Raw genomic sequence first — 17,088 nt, 5'->3', positions numbered from 1 at the left:
TTTACAAAATTTTGAAGGTCATGTCAGTTTTGCAGGTGATTTATACCAACTTTATAACCACCTTTACTGGATCTGTGATGTTTGCAATCTGAGGAGCCTGAGATTGCTTTTCCCTCAAGAGCCCTTTTCATTCAGACAGAAGCAGAATGATTATTTGCCAGAAATGTCTTTAAAATATTTCACCATGGACAGGGTGCTTGCACTGAAAGACTGCTGATCCTAAAATTTTAAAACCATATACTACTTATTAAAGTCTTTTCTGTTGGGTCGTGTTCCCACTAGCTAATTCAGGAACTCAACACCCGTGAGACCCCCTAAAGAGTTTCGGAGGGCCTTCGGAATGATGTGGTTGTGCTTAGAGCCCTATCAATGACCTCAGCACTGCTGGGCTCCCAAGTATCCACTGCCACTTTACTCCAGCTTCCTCCTTCTCCTCAGCCGGAGGATCATACTGCCTGGAAGGAAGAATGGTGATTTTTGTCCCTGAGCATTTGTCAGTTTAACTGTTGGCCCCTCTCCAGTAGAGAAGACATTTTGTGGGAACACAGACACAGTTTCCAAGGCTCTGCAGCCAGCTCCTTACGCAGAATTCCACCTCCCCGGGCTCTCATTTCTCACCTCCTACATTTCAAGGCTGCTTTCTGGATGCCGGCCACTTTAATTCCTTTTTTTCTTGTTTGTTTTCACTAAGATGAATTTAAGGGGGCATTGACAAGGTACTGGGCTCTGCGTTTGGGTTATAGGACTGAACTACGTAGGCAACTTTTAGCTCTTAGGGAGCCATTTCCAGCTTTTATGGAGCATCCATTCCGACAAGTAAAAGTGGAAGCAGAACAGACCATCTCACAGTGAATCCATGAAGCTCACCACTCATCAGACTTTACAAATCTCCACCGGGCTTGTCTAAATGTCTCTTCATAAACATTGGATTTTACTAGCTTCTGCAAATACTACTACCTTTAGTGAGTTTTATGATGAAATTGTGAACAATGTAAACAATGATAACCGTAACAGAAGTCTAAGTGATTGAGAGTGAAAACATTCTTCACACTGTGTAAAATATATGCAGGCACGAGATAATAATTCGATTTACATATTAGGCAGTGTCTACTATAGAAAACATTTCTCCACCAGGACATAACTACAATTTCTTACTATAGTGGGAATTCTCTGAATGTAGGAAACTCTACTTTGTTTTATGTTACATCTTAAGGTTAGGGGTAGGGTTAAATTGAATTCAACAGTGAGTATTACCACTCTTTCCCTAGAAATAGACTTGGTTACATGAAAGATCAGAATAGTGAATTCATTTAGTGTTCTGTAGCTAAATAATAGCAAGAAATTTTATGGAGAACACAGTAAGAAATTCTAAGGCTGTTTACCTTGGTGAGGAAGAGTCTTTATCTTCTTTCCCAGTTACTTACAGTATCAAGTTCTACAGTTTGTGCTCTGCTTTTCCATCCATATTCATTTCTGAACTGAAAATAACCAAGATGGTGTCAAAAGACAAAATTGCAGCGAATTTGAAGCTCTTACTTGTCTTAAAAAAAAAAGATTCTAGAATAAAGCAGCCTCCATAATCAAAACTGCTACAAAGAACTCTAGGTCTGCAAAGTGGCCAGATAACATTTAGGGATGGAAGATGGGAGCCAGGTACAGAGAAAGTTTACTGGGTGAAAGCTCAGTGTCTTGCCTTATATGAATCAGCTGGCCACCTGGGATTGCTGGACGCTCAGCTGCTGTGGTCAGTTAATACTTATCTATTTATTTTAAATTAGGTTGCAGGTCTCTATTGAAGAATTGAATTACAGTAATATCTTCCACCCCAAATTTAGTTTAATTTAACAGTGGTCAGTATGGACTCTATGCCTACCATTTTGAACATTAGCCTGCATTCCTAAACTCAGCATTAAATTGGTGTTTGGTTAATGTCTGGGAATCTGCCTTGTCTTTGGCCTGCTGCAATTTCCTCTACCTCCTTTTGTCAGTGCCTTGGATATTTGATTACAATCCAGTCCCTGCCGAGACCGATTAGATTCTTACCTTAAATGCTGAGTGAGAATCTCATAGTACCTGTATACTTTCCATAGCACACAGAATTAACTGGTATTAATATTTTGTCATATTTCTGTAATGTTCCAATCTGTAATTGTCACATAATGTTGCATGTATAGTTATGTTTTCCCTGAATGCATTATGCTCTGTTACTTTTGGTCTTTTTCTCATGCTATTCCTTCTAGAACACTCCGTGTCTTTGCTGTAACTATCCATCTGACAAAACACACCTCTCCCTTTGTTTATTCTGCTTTCTTTTTCTGTCACCTCTTTAAACATCCATTGAGTCCTCCAGCCTTTTAAACCCAGCTGAGGTTGCTTGAGTCCCAATATACTTATCATCTTCACTGAATATAAAATCATTATGTAGATCCTATTAGACTTGAACATCTTTCAGGACAAAGTTCATATAAGTTACTTGTCACTTTATCAAGATATCAGAGATGCTTTTGATACATAGGTAGGAGGTTTCTAACCCTGGAAATACACAGGAGAGGTGAATGTTGAGCAGAGAGACAGTGAACATTACAAGACACGTGATTCTTGTTTATTAATTCTCTTCTACCAATTTTTAAATCCCGATCAAATGTCACGGAACCCAGAGCCAAAAGTGAGTAAAATTAACTCTATACTGAATTTACTTGGACACCAAAGTGCCATTCATGTCCTTGTTACCAAAATTCATTCTGAGCATGTGATTTGAATGTAGCCTAAAATTCAACAATACAGGTGAGTTAGGCCCTTTTGGCTGTGTCTTTCTTATAATTTTTACTAGATGTAAACTTCATGTTCAACTTACTTTGTAAAATTTGAATTGAAAAGACCCCATAATTTTAGCAGACAAGGTTGATGTTCGATGAAAGAAAAGTCATTATTAGCACAGCTAATAATGTGACATTGATTGTCACAATAGGAAGATGGAGTTTTCTTCATGAAAAGTAAAGTACAGAGTAAGTTACAAAAACCTTTATTTTCAATTAATTGTCAATTAATGCACTCTACATTTTCAACAAGTATTCATGTTTCTAATTTAGATGTTAACTTTTTTGTAGATGTCTTAGTTAATCCATTATTTAGCTTATTAAAAAATACTATGAAAAAATACTATGTCAAGGTTGACAAGTAACAGAAAATGATTCTAGAAATTTATAGAAAGAATATTAGGGATGTAGAAATTTAATGTGAGGTAGTAAAATAATAACCGGAGAATCAAAATATGAAGGCAACATTGGAGGTCAAGGGCAGAACACATTTTAACCACAATGTCATATCCTCACTCCATATACTGACATCAACCCTAGATCCTGTTGTAGTCAAACAAATGGTCTTCAAATGTCCTATGTTTTCATTACTGCCAATAAATTTTACAAGTGGAAGCATGCAATTAGCTGAATTTCAGTTAATGTCCCAGTGATATTTTGGACTTGGTGTGAGTGTACCCCCAAAAGTTCATGTGCTGGATGCTTGATCTCCCCTATGGGGCTATTAAGAGTTGGTGAACATTTAATGGATAGAAACTAGAGAAAAATAAATAGTTCTTGTGGACACTTTCCTTGGAAAGAATTAATACTGGTTTATTGCAGTGAGTTCTTATAAGAGCAGGTTGTTATAAAGCAAGGCACATTCTGTATGTGTGTCCTTTCTGTGTGCACCTGTTTCCTTTCCAACTTTTTCATCCTGTTGTGATATAGCCCAAGGGGCCTTCACTAAATGCTGACATATGGGACTGTCCAATCTTCATCTCACAGACATCAAAACTGTAAAACAAATAAACCTGTTTTCTTTATTAAGCTCCCAGCTACATTCATCACTTTACTATCATTGGAACAAAATACCCAACATCTGCAAATCAAAAAAGTTTATTTGACTCACAGTTTCAGTGGGTTCAGTGCAAAGTTGTCTAGCTCCAATGCAGAAACAGCATAGTGGAAGAGCCTAGTGGAGGAAGACTGCTCATCTCTTGGCAACCAGGAAGCAGAGGCAGAGAGGAGAATGCACATCAGGAGTCATGCATCCTTCAAGCTCATACCCCCAGTGACCCACTAGCCCCTGCTTCTGACAGCATATTTAGCTACTGAACTACAGTGGATTAATCCACTGATGAGTATAGGGCTGTCATGATCTAATCACTTCCTAAATCTCTACCTAAACCCATGAGACTTTCAGGGGATATTTAAAATCCAAATTATAATATACTAGCCTTGGTTGTTTCTTATTGCAACACAAAATGGATTAAAACAGCCTCTTTTCTGGTTGCTAGGTGATGTGGTGAGGGGTCTTCTCTCCCATGTGATTTCTGCACTGGGATTCACCAATGTGCCACTGAATGGAGAGGTACCCCTGAGACACACATGCCTACTTGTGCTTCTACATGTAGGGAAACAAAAGACATACATTTTCAACTGGAGTTAATAGCGTCTTCGTATAACACCGAATGGTACTCTTGGGAGTGCTGTGCTTACTGTCTATCACTGATGGTGACTAAACTGACATAAAGAATGCAGATCATTTTCATTTAACTTCAATTTGTTTTTTCCAATTTTTACATACTTTTAAAAAATTCTGGCAGAAGCATGGAATATTGATAGGATCAAATGCTAGACTTGCTGGCCTGTAAAAATGTAATTTCCAGAGGCTCAGCTCCAGCATCATGAAGAAAAATATAGCCTAGGTTTGACCAAGAGTCAGCTTAAATTTATGTGAGTTAATGAAATAGTTCCTATTGGAGCAGCAGATACAGCGAAGAAATCTTGCTTCTATTTATTTTCCTTTATATTCACTTTTAAAAGCAATAACTATTAAATACTTCTTAAAAGTATTTCTAAGTATTTCTGTCAAAGCATGCCATTTTTCTCTTCAGTTTTTAGTTATCTTTTTTTCCTGTAGAATACTTGGACAGGTTTTAGAATACCACTTTGGTCTATCTGTTTAAAAGTTTATCTAAATGTGTAGCTTTGAATGATTTATCCAGGTGTTAAATGACCTGTGTAAAACACAAAGGTCTACAAGTTTATGTGAAGCTAGAAACTTGTCTTCTCTTGTGTCTCTTCACTCCATCATTTATAATTGTCTAAATATTCTCCTTATGTATATGTAAAAACATCTAAAGCTATAACAATTTTAGCTCCAACTATGAAGCGTAATTTAGAAAATTCAGAAATGAAAGCCTAGCATTCTTCCTACATCTTTGCTTACTATAGTCCCTGTTCCCTCCTGATAGTCTGTCTTTCTTTATCATTCACTTTATGTTTAAGAGTTTGCTTTAGCTGTTCTCTTAAGCTGAGTGGTGGTCACAAGTTCTTTGTTTTCCTTTATATAAGTATGCTGTGATTTCCTCTTCCTTTCTGAAATGTATTTTCACTGAATTTAGAATCCTAGATTGATGGTTTTTTCTTTCAGCACTTGAGAAGTGTGTTTTTCAGCATCTCTGCCTTTATCTTCTCTTTCTGGGACTCAAAAGATATGAATACTAGACCTGTGGCGATCATCTCCCTGGTCCTTGACACTCTGGTTTTGCTCAGTCTTTTTTCTTGCATTATTCAGAATAAGTAATCTCTATTATTCTACCTTCTATTTCACCTATTCTCACCTGTGTAGGCTCCATTTTGATGCTGATCCAACCCACTGTGTCTTTTTACTTTATCTCATGTATTAATTAAAAAAGAAAAGAAATGAAATAAAAATAAATACAATTTCTGTTTTTCTTTTTCATATCTTCTTTTTAAAAACAGATTTTGTATTAATTAGCTAAGACTCTTAATTGTCTTTCAGTTGTTTCAATGGTGTCCATAACTGTTTGTTGAGGCTTTTTGAATTCTGGCTGGTTTAAAATCCTCAGATAATTTGAGCATCTTGGACATCTTTGTGTTGGCATCTGTTGTTTGTTTCAATAAGTGAAGTTCTTGGCATGATGAATTATTTTTTATTAAAACGTGGATATTTTCATATGATGTTAAGATTTCTAGAGCTTATTAAAATCTTTCACTTAGCTGGCCTTTTATGACATGATTCTGTGCGAGAAGAGGGAGGCCATCATGTTGTTATCATAAATAGAAGTAGAAGCTTGGGTTCCCGTCTCAGCACTGTTAACACTAGGGGAGAAATGGCTCATTCCTGTTGGTTAGAAATGGGAACTCTGTCTCTGTACAAGTTTTCTACTTATATTGGTGGTGTTTTTGTTACTGACAATCCCGATCCTCCCATAGATCTCCTCTAACACCCTTTTGCCTGTGTATGAATATGGGGAGTATGCTTTGAGATGATTTGTTATAGCGAGGGTGGAGGTGTAAGCTTCCTACTCAGCCTTTGCTACTATGCTTTTGGGTGGGACTGTTTTTACTGTGGTGTTTGGCTGGAGTAGAATGTTTATTATTTATACATTTCCATCTAGCTCCAACTATCAAATGTAATTTAGAAAATTCTGAGGGAGAATACTGCTGCTAATTTTATTGTTTTTCAGTTGGAAAGCACATATTTGCTTGGACTTTAAGAAAAGATTGTGTATATTTGTTGGCATTTCTGTCTTGCTGACCTCTTCAGGTTAAGGTTTTGGGTATATGAAGCCAGAAGAAAAGCCAGGAAACTCCCCTTGGTATTTTCTGTGGGTCCTGAGTTCACTAATCAGTTGGATCTCTCCTTTCTATCTTTCAGAGACTTTTGACATTTGTTTTATTCTAATTCTAGATTGTTTTCACTGTTAGTAGAGGCAGAAAGAGTACGTATTTTGACTCTTTCCAGAAATAAAAGCCCTCTTCCAAAAATATATCTAAAGTTCTTTGGTGAGTTTTTTTTAAAGAAGTTTCTTATTTGTTGCGAGAGCATTTGTAATTGTTTGTTGAAGCATTTTTTTAATGATTACTACTCAATTTAGTATTTGAGTTTTCTTAGTGTGGCATCTATATAATTTGTTTCAAAGGGGAAGGGGTTTATTTGGCTTACAGTTCATAGAGGTTTCATTCCATAATCAGCTGTCTCTAAGGCAGGGATGACAAACAGGCATGGCAGAGCAGAAACAACATGGTTCACAAAAGTCAGCAAAGACAGCAAGAGAGTTGACAGTCTCCCTGTTCCTCTTATTTTATTCAGACTACTTAGGGTGGGTAGCGCTCACACCCTTAATCCTAGTGCTCTTGAGCCTAGCATTGCTTCATGAATCAGTTCCAGCTTCACACACTCTAGATCAAGTCTATGACCACATGAGGCTTTGGGAGGACATCTAGACCCAAACCACAACATTCTGCCCCGGAATCCCCAAAGACTCATGTACATTCCTTTACACAAAAGGCATTTATTCCATCTCTAAGAATTGCCAAAATCTGAATTATTTCAGCGTTGCTGAAAAGTCCAAGTCCAAAGTATCCTCCAAGATTTAAGGCAAACTCTTAACTGGAAGCCCCTGTAAAAATGAAAAGAAAGTCAAACACTTCCATCATTCAATGGCACAAGATAGATGTTATCATTCCAAAGGCTACAAATAGGAGGATACAAAGGAATGGGACCACAGTAAGTCCAAAATCCAGTAGGGCAAATGTTAAATCCCATGGTTCTAATTCCAGCATCCCCAGCAATCTATGGCAAGTTGTGAACTACAAAGGGCTCAGGTGGCTCTGCCCCTATGGCATTTCTGGTGGTTGCAGCTCCCATGGCTTTCCTCTTGGGCCAGCTCTGCTCCTTCCTGGTAGCTTTCCTGAGACAGTCCACACTCCTGGCTTCTCCAAACTTCTGGGGTCTCTAATGCACCTTCAGCTTTGCACTCACAGCTTCATACACTGCCCTCTCAGGGGCACACTGCCTGCCTTCTCAGGCTTCTTCTGAAATCTGGGTGGAAGCCTCCCTGACCCCACAACTCTTGCATTCTATATGTGCCTAAATCCAGCATCATATGGATGATGCCAGGGTCTTCTGCCAGCAGAAGCAGTAGCCAGGTTTCCTTCTCTCTTGGCTGTAGGGGTTGAGTGCCTGTATTGCTGAGCACTCTGAACCCAATCCTGAGGAACAAATTCTCTAGGCCACCAATTTGGAAAAATTTCCTTAGGCTAACGCCATTCTGGAACATGGCGTTCTCAAACTTTCTTCTCAAAGCAAAATATTTCACCTTTACAACTCTGAGGCTACAAAGGATGGAGTCCTGATGCTTTTTTTTTTTGATTCCTCAGGACATCTTTTCTATGTTCCTGTTCCTTCTCCTCAGTCAAGATCTCCTGTGCTTTCTTTGCAGTCTACAGGTTTACTGGAGCTTCTTTTTTGTCCAAAGTCAAAACATTTTAAATCATTCTGCTGATTTTTGCTTTTGATTCTCAACATAGATCTGGCTAAAAGCCCCAACAGTAGCCATGCCATTGACTGCCTTGAAATTTTTTCTGCAAGATTAATTAGTCTATCATCCTTAATCTCAGTCTCAGGCAAAGTCTCTGGACATGATAAAAATTCAGACAATCTCTATGCCAAGCCATAACACGTATCATCTGGAGTCCCACAGCCAATGCAATCCTTCTTCCTAGCAGAGACCTTCCTAGTCTGGTCTTTATAATCTTTGTAGTATTTTGACCCCATCCAGAATCTCCCATACAGAACAGCCTAAGGCATTCCAGCCCTACTTTTTCAGCTGGCTGCTCTGAAACTTCCAGCAAAGTCTCTGAACATGAGCAAACTTTAGATAAACTTTCTGTCAAGTCATAACAAACATTTTCTGGAGTGCAGCAGCCAGTGAAGTCCTTCTTCCCAGCAGGAACCTCCTGAGCCTGGTCTATACCAGCTTTCTGGTCGGTCTTCTGCACTCTAACCAGAATCTCCCATACAGAACAGCCTAAGGGGTTCCAGAGTTGCTTCTGTAGCCAACATCTCTGGATCTTTCCTAACTTTTTTCCTTCCCACAAGCCAATTCCAAAGGCTGTTAAACCACATGGCCAGGTAATGTCACAGCAATGGCCCCACATCTCCGGTAGCAAATTTCTGTGTTAGTTACTTTTCTCTCATTGCTGAGACATAATACTCAACAACAAAAATTAGAGGGGAAGGGTTCTTTTTGTCTTACAGTTCGTAGAGATTTCAGTCCATGATCGGCTGACTCCAAGGCAGGGATGAGAAACAGGCATGGCAGAGCAGGAACATCACAGCACACACAAGGCAGCAAAGGTAACAAGAAGATGGTTCATTATTTTTTCAGGTTGTAGTCAAATATGTTTCTGAAAGCACAGGAGATTTTCAATTGTATCATAGATATTTATTTGTGAGACTATACATTTCATTTTATTTTCTTTTTCATTAAGCACTCAGCCTGTAGAGCACACTGTGTAGATATAGGTGGATGTACATATTCAGATTCCTGCCACTCCCTGATCATTATGCTCTTGAATTTGGAGTTCTGACTCATGTCACCTAGCTTTTGATGTGTAGAAGTCCATCCCACCTTAGCCCTGCTGACACCTCCTAAGCAATGTTGGAAAACTCTCAGAATGTCATTGCACCAATTACAGGTAGAAGTTAGCTTCCTTGTTTGTCTTGTTGACTGACCATACAGTGGAATGGAAAAAAGTATATTACAGTTCACACCACTTTGTTCCACTGCATTGCTATTGGATGAGATGGAATTCAGCTTCCCATTTGGCTTTTTTGACATTTCACTGGCAGGAGAGTGGAGTAGCAACTATCATCACCTTGTTCAGCTTTTTTGGGTAGGCATTGGGGAGCAAGTTTGGATGGTTACTTGGCTATAATCATGGCATAAGATTTCCATCTACTCCCAACAGATATGGGCTGAAGTTTATTCTCCAGAAGGCATCCTGATATCACTCATGCCAAGGAGTCAGAGAGGTATTGTTATCACCAAACAGGAGGTAAAAGTTAAACTATACTTCATTTCTGATGGCATGGCTGAAAGGCAGCTTTTCCTAGGGATTATATTAGTACATGTTAGACATTTTCTATTCTGCCAGAATATATGTTTCCCCACTCCTGTAGTCAGGAGGGAAAAGCTTTTCTTTGCTTTTTGGTTTGCTTTCCAGGAATCCCATAAAAACCATCAGAACTCACAAATACATTGTTCTCAAGTCCCAGTATTCCTAGCTAGTCTGTTATTTACAACTTTCATTATCTGCCTGTTTATTCACTATCTTATTTTAGAATATTTTAGTCTTAAGAGAATATATAAAAGAGGAATGAAGTAGTCAATCTGGTTTGTTCCAGACTGCTTTCTATTTTGATTCTGCAAGATTCTTTTCCTTTTCTTAAGGACTTCATACCACCATAACTAGTGGTCAACCACTGATGGACAGAAATTGAACTCCTCAAGTCAGTAAGCCTTCTGACTGTTGCTGAGGCATATGTAGTATGTATAGAAGTGCGCTCAGATCATGTTGAAATATGTCACAATTCTTAATTTATTCTATGTTTTAAAAATCCTCTACCTACATATATGTAGCCTCCTTCTCTGCCAGGATGTTTGGCTAACTTGAGTTCTCTTCAGTCTCAGCTGTGTATTTCCATAGATTCCGTCTTGAATAGGGTTACTCTAAATATAAGCTCAACCACAGGCTAATGGAATCATTGGTACCTTCTGATTTCCTGTCACTGAGGGTGACACACTATACTACATAATATTGGCATTGCCACCTGATTATAATTGAGTCACCACTCTGTGCCTCACAGCAGCTAATACTCCTGTCTTGTCCACCTTGGCATAACTTATGCATCAACCAAACTTATGGGGGTGGATAAAAGGCTGTTGATTGGAGGTTGTGAAAATGCCATAGATTCCCTTTGCTCTTACATACATTTTATACTCAAATGCCTTTGCTTTAGTAATTTGCTTTTGATTAATAATTATAATGTGTACATTCATAAAAACTAAGTGTGGCACACACTCTATTTTCACCTTGTCTTTGGCACAGATTATAAGTCATATACAAATCTGGGTGTTCTAGTGTTTATTCTTGGAGAAGAAAGGAGACATTCTTGACTTAGAGAAAATCAGTCTGCACTGTGATCCTCTATCACTGCTCCTCAGTCATTTCCCATAAACAAACTAGATTTGGTTTTGTGTCAAAACAAGGATTTAGAACTCATTATTACAGAGGCTAAATCATCTATTTTATCACAAATGGGGTATTACTTGCAAATAAAAGGAACAAATTGTTGATGTACCATCAACTTGGATGGATCTACATTGAGGTTTCTGAAGGTTCTTATGCTTAGTGAAAAGGCAATCTCAGAAGTTACATATTTTATATGTCCATGTATTGTCCATGAAATGGCCAAACAATGAAAATAGAGAACAGATTATGGTTTGCCAGGGGATAAAAAGGAAAATGGAAGGGCATAGATACAAATATAAAGACATAAAGTAAGGACATTCACTTATGGTAGAGGAATATGGTAGAGGATCGCAGTTTGCTTGAATAAGTCAATGGGATTGAATTGCATAGACCAGGCACACACACACTGTGCATGTTAAACTACTGAAAGCTCAATAAGATCTTGGTCTAGCTAACATTTTTGCACCAATATCAGTTTCTTAGTGTTTTTTTCTGTCTTATAGTTGTGAAGTTGTCACTATGGGAGGAGGTTAGGTGAACAGTTCAAGGGAAGCTGTGTACCATTCCTGCAACTTCCTGAATATATACAAGCAGTGTGAAACAAAAAAGTTAAAAAAAATAGATGCCTTTCCACAAGCAGAAGTACATGCTCTCTATATACAGGGAAATTCTAAGGTCATGTTTTTTCAAATGACTGCCTATGTATAGTGATTTTCCCTGTAGATTTAATTTTAACTTGTTAAGGCACAGACGTATTGAGTCAGAAGAACCCAAGATAATTAAATTTCATGACATAAAAAAATCAATCTTATTTTATAAATCTTTTTGTTAAAGTACTTAAAATTAAAATATGCTTTTTTGTGTGTATAAAATATGCATAGTTATATACTGATTTTATAAAATATTGAAAATGAGCGTAACAAATATATATTTACTAGATTATACATAAATTTTAGCAAAACTATGATACTTTCTATAACTAGGATTTGCAAACATTTTAATTACATTAATTCCATCTACAAATGTATAAATGATAGCAGAACCTATCTATTGCTGGAGACTGTAGAGTTCCTGGTGGGAAGATGACATCTACTGTCATGAATCAGGGTATAAATACACACCATTATTTTTTCCCTTCCTTCTTTATCACTGTGGGAGAGGTGCCATTGGGCCCCTACTCCTGGATTCCTAAGCAAGTCCAAAGGGATAATAAGCCCTTAGCAAATACCACAGACCCTATGACATGATGTGTCTGATGTCAAGACTGGATTTCCTTCACACTCTTTTGCAAATACTTAGCTAGAAGTAGAAAGTTAGATTAAACTTCTGAATGACTTCAGAAACATTCAGACTGTGAGATCTGTGCAGCCATGTTTTGCCCAGGAAAAGAGGAAATTCTGTGATTGCAGCTGGTCAGCTCTGATACCTCAGATCCACTTCCTCCACAGAACTCTGGTGATGAGTCATGCATTGTAGTCAGCACTGAGCTGTCTGAGTAGAAGGAAGATGAGTTAATTCTGTCTCTACTTGTATCTCTCACTTTGAATGTGGCTAAAAAATGAGAGCTATCATTTTGAAAAAAATAAGAAACTCAGCAGTACAGAGCTCTGATTTAACTGCCTGATTTTGTCTCATCCAATTTTCATTTAATTAGCTTCATCTTCAGTCTGGTAGCAAGTCAGCCATGCAGCTCAAGGAGACACAGCAAGAACACGGAAGCTTAAGGGGAAAGAGAGAATATTTCTTTGTTAACAAAAAATTGAAGTATGCTGTACATATAAAATAATGTATACAATTTGATACCTTTTTTTTTTCAAACTTTACCACTAACATAAACAGCACCCAAGGGAATGATACTTTTCTTTCATGCCTTTATATATAAACTATTGAAAATACATTCACCATCTAGAAAAGAACTAGAAAAGAATTTGTAGAGATATTGGGATATGTGATTAATTACAAATCTTTATTATTTTTTATTTTTTGGTTTTTTGAGACAGGGTCTCACTATGTAGTTGAGACTGACCTGGAACTCACTATGTAACCCAGGCTGGTCTCAAACTCACAGAGATTCTCCTGCCTCAGCCTCCCGAGTGCTGCGATTACAGGCATGTGCCACCATGCCTGGCTCTTAAATATAAATCTTAAGCTACTACCAAGCTCTTTATTTTAATTATTAAGTTTGTTGGTACATTCTAGGTATACAATGACATTCATCCTTGGGAAATTTTACCTTTACATGATATATCTTGGTTGTTATGCTTTCTTCATTCCCCTGCTCTCCTTTCAATCTCTTCACCCCTCCCTGTTTATAAAGGTTTTGTTTCCAATTTTTTATTTTATCATATTTTTTCCTTTCCCTTATTTCCTTGCCAAGCTCTTTTATGCCCTTTATCATGGTTGAATTATGGGTTCTTGTGGTAAGTTGCTGTAGACAGTGAGGGACTTTCTCCCAGGAAGCAGAATATTGGTCTGGTATCCTACTGTCTTAGCTACTTTTCCATCATTGCTGAGACAAACTATCTGACATCCACAGTTAAAGGGGGGAAAGGTTTATCTGATTTATAGTTCACAGAGGTTCAGTCTATAATCAGCTGGCTCCAAATTAGGGTGGCATAGGGGCAAAAGTTCATTGTGGCAGAAGATAGCAAAAGCAACAAGGGAATTGTATTTCTGCCTCTTTTATCTTATTCAGACTATCTTCTGTGGGTAGCACACATGCCATTAATCCTAGTGCACTTAATCCTAGTGCCCTTGGGCCTAGCCCCATCATGAATCAATCACACACTGTAGATTCAGCTACCTCTGAAAAAGTATGAGAGTTTTTGGGGACATCTAAACACAGCCATAACACCTGAAGGAATTCTCTCTTTCTGGCATGGTGGGAACTGGGTGTCGAGTGCAATCACAGACAAATAAGTAGAAAGTAGATAGGAAAAAGCTTAAGTGGAAGCAAATCTGACAGCAACATCCCCACTGCATTCTACCTTCTTGTTTTCTATCAGGAGACAAGAATTTTTTCAGCTCAAGAGGACAAAAGAAAGAGTGGTAGCAATGTTGAGGGGAAGGTGTAGCACTATATTGAGTAGCTATGAAAAAATAACACTTAAAGAAACTCATCTCTGATGAGAATGAGCGTTTAGAAAAGAAAGATGGATTTTTTTTTATCAGTGAAATTTTCTTCTGTTATGTTAGATTTTCTTTTTCTCTTCTTTCTTTTTTTCCTTTCTTTCTTTCTCTCTCTCTCTCTCTCTCTCTCTCTCTCTCTCTCTCTTTCTTTCTTTCTTTATTTTTTTTTTGGTTTTTTTGAGACAGAGTCTCACTATGTAGTTGAGACTGACCGGAAACTCACTGAACTCACAGCAATCCTTTTGCCTCAGCCTCCTGAGTGCTGGGATTACAGGCATGTGCCACCAAGCCCAGCCTCTGTTAGATTTTCAATAATGACAACACTGTCTGGAAATGAGTCCTTGGTGACTGAGTTTCTTCTTGCTGGGCTAACAGATCATCCAGAGCTCCAGCTACCGCTCTTTTACCTGTTTCTGATTATCTACATTGTCTCCCTGAAGGGCAATTTAGGTTTGGTCATTCTGATTATTCTCAATCCTCACCTCCACACCTCCATGCACTATTTCCTTTTCAACCTCTCTTCCATTGATCTCTGTTACTCTTCTACTTTCACTCCCAAAATGCTGATGAACTTTGTCTCCAAGAATGTCATCTCCTATGCAGGCTGCATGACTCAGCTTTTTTTTTTTTTTTCCTCTTCTTTGTCATTTCTGAGTGGTACATGTTGACTGCAATGGCCTATGATACGCTATGTGGCCATCTGCAACCCATTGCTGTATAGGGTCAGCATGCTTAGACTAACCTTCTACAATGTCAATGTCATCAACCATTATTTGTGTGACATCCTCCACCTCTCTTGCACTGGCACTTATGTCAATGAAGTGGTAGTCCTTATTGTATCACAGTCTCCAGAGTAACCACCTTAATTTCTTACTTTTTCATCATCAGAGCATTCTGCACATTGAATACATACGGAAGATCCAAAGCCTTCACTACCCGCAGCTCTCACATCATTACCATTGTGTTCTCCCTCCCTCTCTCCTTCTCATCATCAGCATTTATGTATCTTAAATATTATCCTGAATTTATGGACCAGAGGAAATTTTCTCATATTCTCTGCAGTACTATGGGGCTTATGCTCAATCTTCTGATCTATAGTTTGAGGATCAAGGATGTCAAAATTATCCTGAGGAAAGTTATTATTTAAAATTCAGGAGAATAATATATTGTAATTGGAAGTGGTAATAACATAAAGAAACTAAGGACATGAAATTTTTATTGGAAGCTTTCATGAAGAGATTTTGTTCAAACCCATGTGACTTCTACAGGTAGTATTATATGTGGGTTAGCAGACTTATCTTATCCTTTCTTTTATAGCTTATCTAGTCTAGGGCCATACCACCCTGAATGCACCCAATCTCTTCTTATACTTTATTTTGCCTGACTTTTGTTTCTGTATCTTTGACACTTCTCACAGATTTTCTAAATAACTAATGGCATGTTTATGAAGCAACATATGCACCAGTGTTTTCTTCTATGATTTCATCACTCTCTGTCTCCTAGGATATTCCTAGTTGGGAAAATTATGCTCAATTTTGTACTTTACAAAAAGTTAAAATTTCAGCTCTCTCACCTAAACACAGAAGAGTCAAATAAGACAGAAACATTCTCATTATTATCAACATTATTAGTGTTAAAGGCATCAAGATTTGATGAAATGTTTTCTTTTTAAAATTAATGCATTTTTTTATAACCGGGTGTGGTGGTGCACACCTGTAATCCCAGCACTCAGCAGGCTGAGGCAGGAGGATCGCTGTGAGTTTGAGACCAACCTGGGCTACATAGTGAGTTCCAGGTCAGTCTCAACTACATAGTGAGACCCTGTCTCAACCCCTCCCAAAACAAACAAACAAACAAAAAAACAAAATAAATGCATTTTTGATGGATACATGAAAAACATAAAAATGTACACATTAATGGGTTGAGATAAAATGTCTTCAATTTAAGCAGTGTGAATCTTAGAACATAATCAAATCCCTTCAGTCTGATCCTTTTCTGCTCTTTTCTTTCTCATCACTATTCCTTTTCTTATTCTGCATTCTTGAATAGGTTGAGATTTTCAAAACGCTACCATCTGACACCTACATCTGAGAACTTGTATCATCTCATTTATTTAACAGAGTGGATAGAATTCCACCTTTCATTGCCAATGATGCCATTAACAGAGAATGATGGGAGAAAGAGTATGTGTGTATCCCAGGATTCCAATGAGACCAATTGTGACTGACAGTATTTGCATTTATTACTTTGTAAAGTGGTGACAACATTTGGAAATAGATATATAGTTCTTACACTAATTGTTGCTTTTATCACTAACAAGAAACCACTGTGCATTGTTACCAGAAATATTTTATCTGATGTTCTACTTCTTCAGATTTATCATGAGAAAGAAACACATATCAATAAAAATAACTTTATTCCTGTAAATATTTTGTGAATTTACTTAAACTTTTCACTTATAAGACATTAAATACATTTAAGAAGATACTATTTGATATAATACCATATAATATCTCTAATAATCCAATGCTTTTGGCCATTGGAATATATCTATGTATATGTATATTTGTATGTATATGTATCTATATAAGCTGACAGATTAAGACACACCTATTAATTAGGAGTATACTGCTTAGATAATACCTATAATAAATTTATTATAATTAATAAAAATAATTAATAGTGAAAACAATAATAAATTGTAACAACAATTAATCAGAAAATTTTAGGTGTTTACTTTTTGGAGGTGGAGTGTGGGCAGCCTTCAAGACTCTACTTAGCCCTCTGTCAAAAGCGTCAGTTGTGAGGAGCCCAGTTATTTAAAGTCTGGATCTGATATTCCTTTGAATGCACCACACTGTTCAGGCAGAGT

The 17,088-nt window shown here is 37.5% G+C and overlaps 1 protein-coding gene and 1 pseudogene across 1 annotated transcript in view; both read left to right on the top strand.

Annotated features, from left to right (window-relative positions):
* Positions 1-2,652: 2,652 nt before the first annotated feature.
* The window catches only part of LOC104854727 (olfactory receptor 147), a 33,616-nt gene continuing 19,180 nt past the window's right edge, over positions 2,653-17,088 (top strand). Inside the window, exon 1 of the mRNA XM_010613305.2 lies at positions 2,653-2,665. The gene's annotated coding sequence lies outside the window, so the exon portion shown is untranslated. The remainder of the gene's footprint in view (positions 2,666-17,088) is intronic.
* On the top strand, positions 8,957-15,388 carry LOC104854729 (annotated as a pseudogene).

This window comes from Fukomys damarensis, unplaced genomic scaffold (genome assembly GCF_012274545.1).
Source record: "Fukomys damarensis isolate Sample0158 unplaced genomic scaffold, DMR_v1.0_HiC HiC_scaffold_16, whole genome shotgun sequence".
Classification (NCBI taxonomy): Eukaryota; Metazoa; Chordata; class Mammalia; order Rodentia; family Bathyergidae; genus Fukomys; species Fukomys damarensis.
The sequence above is the reverse complement of the archived record's forward strand: the minus strand, read 5'-3'. Positions and strand labels throughout refer to the sequence as shown.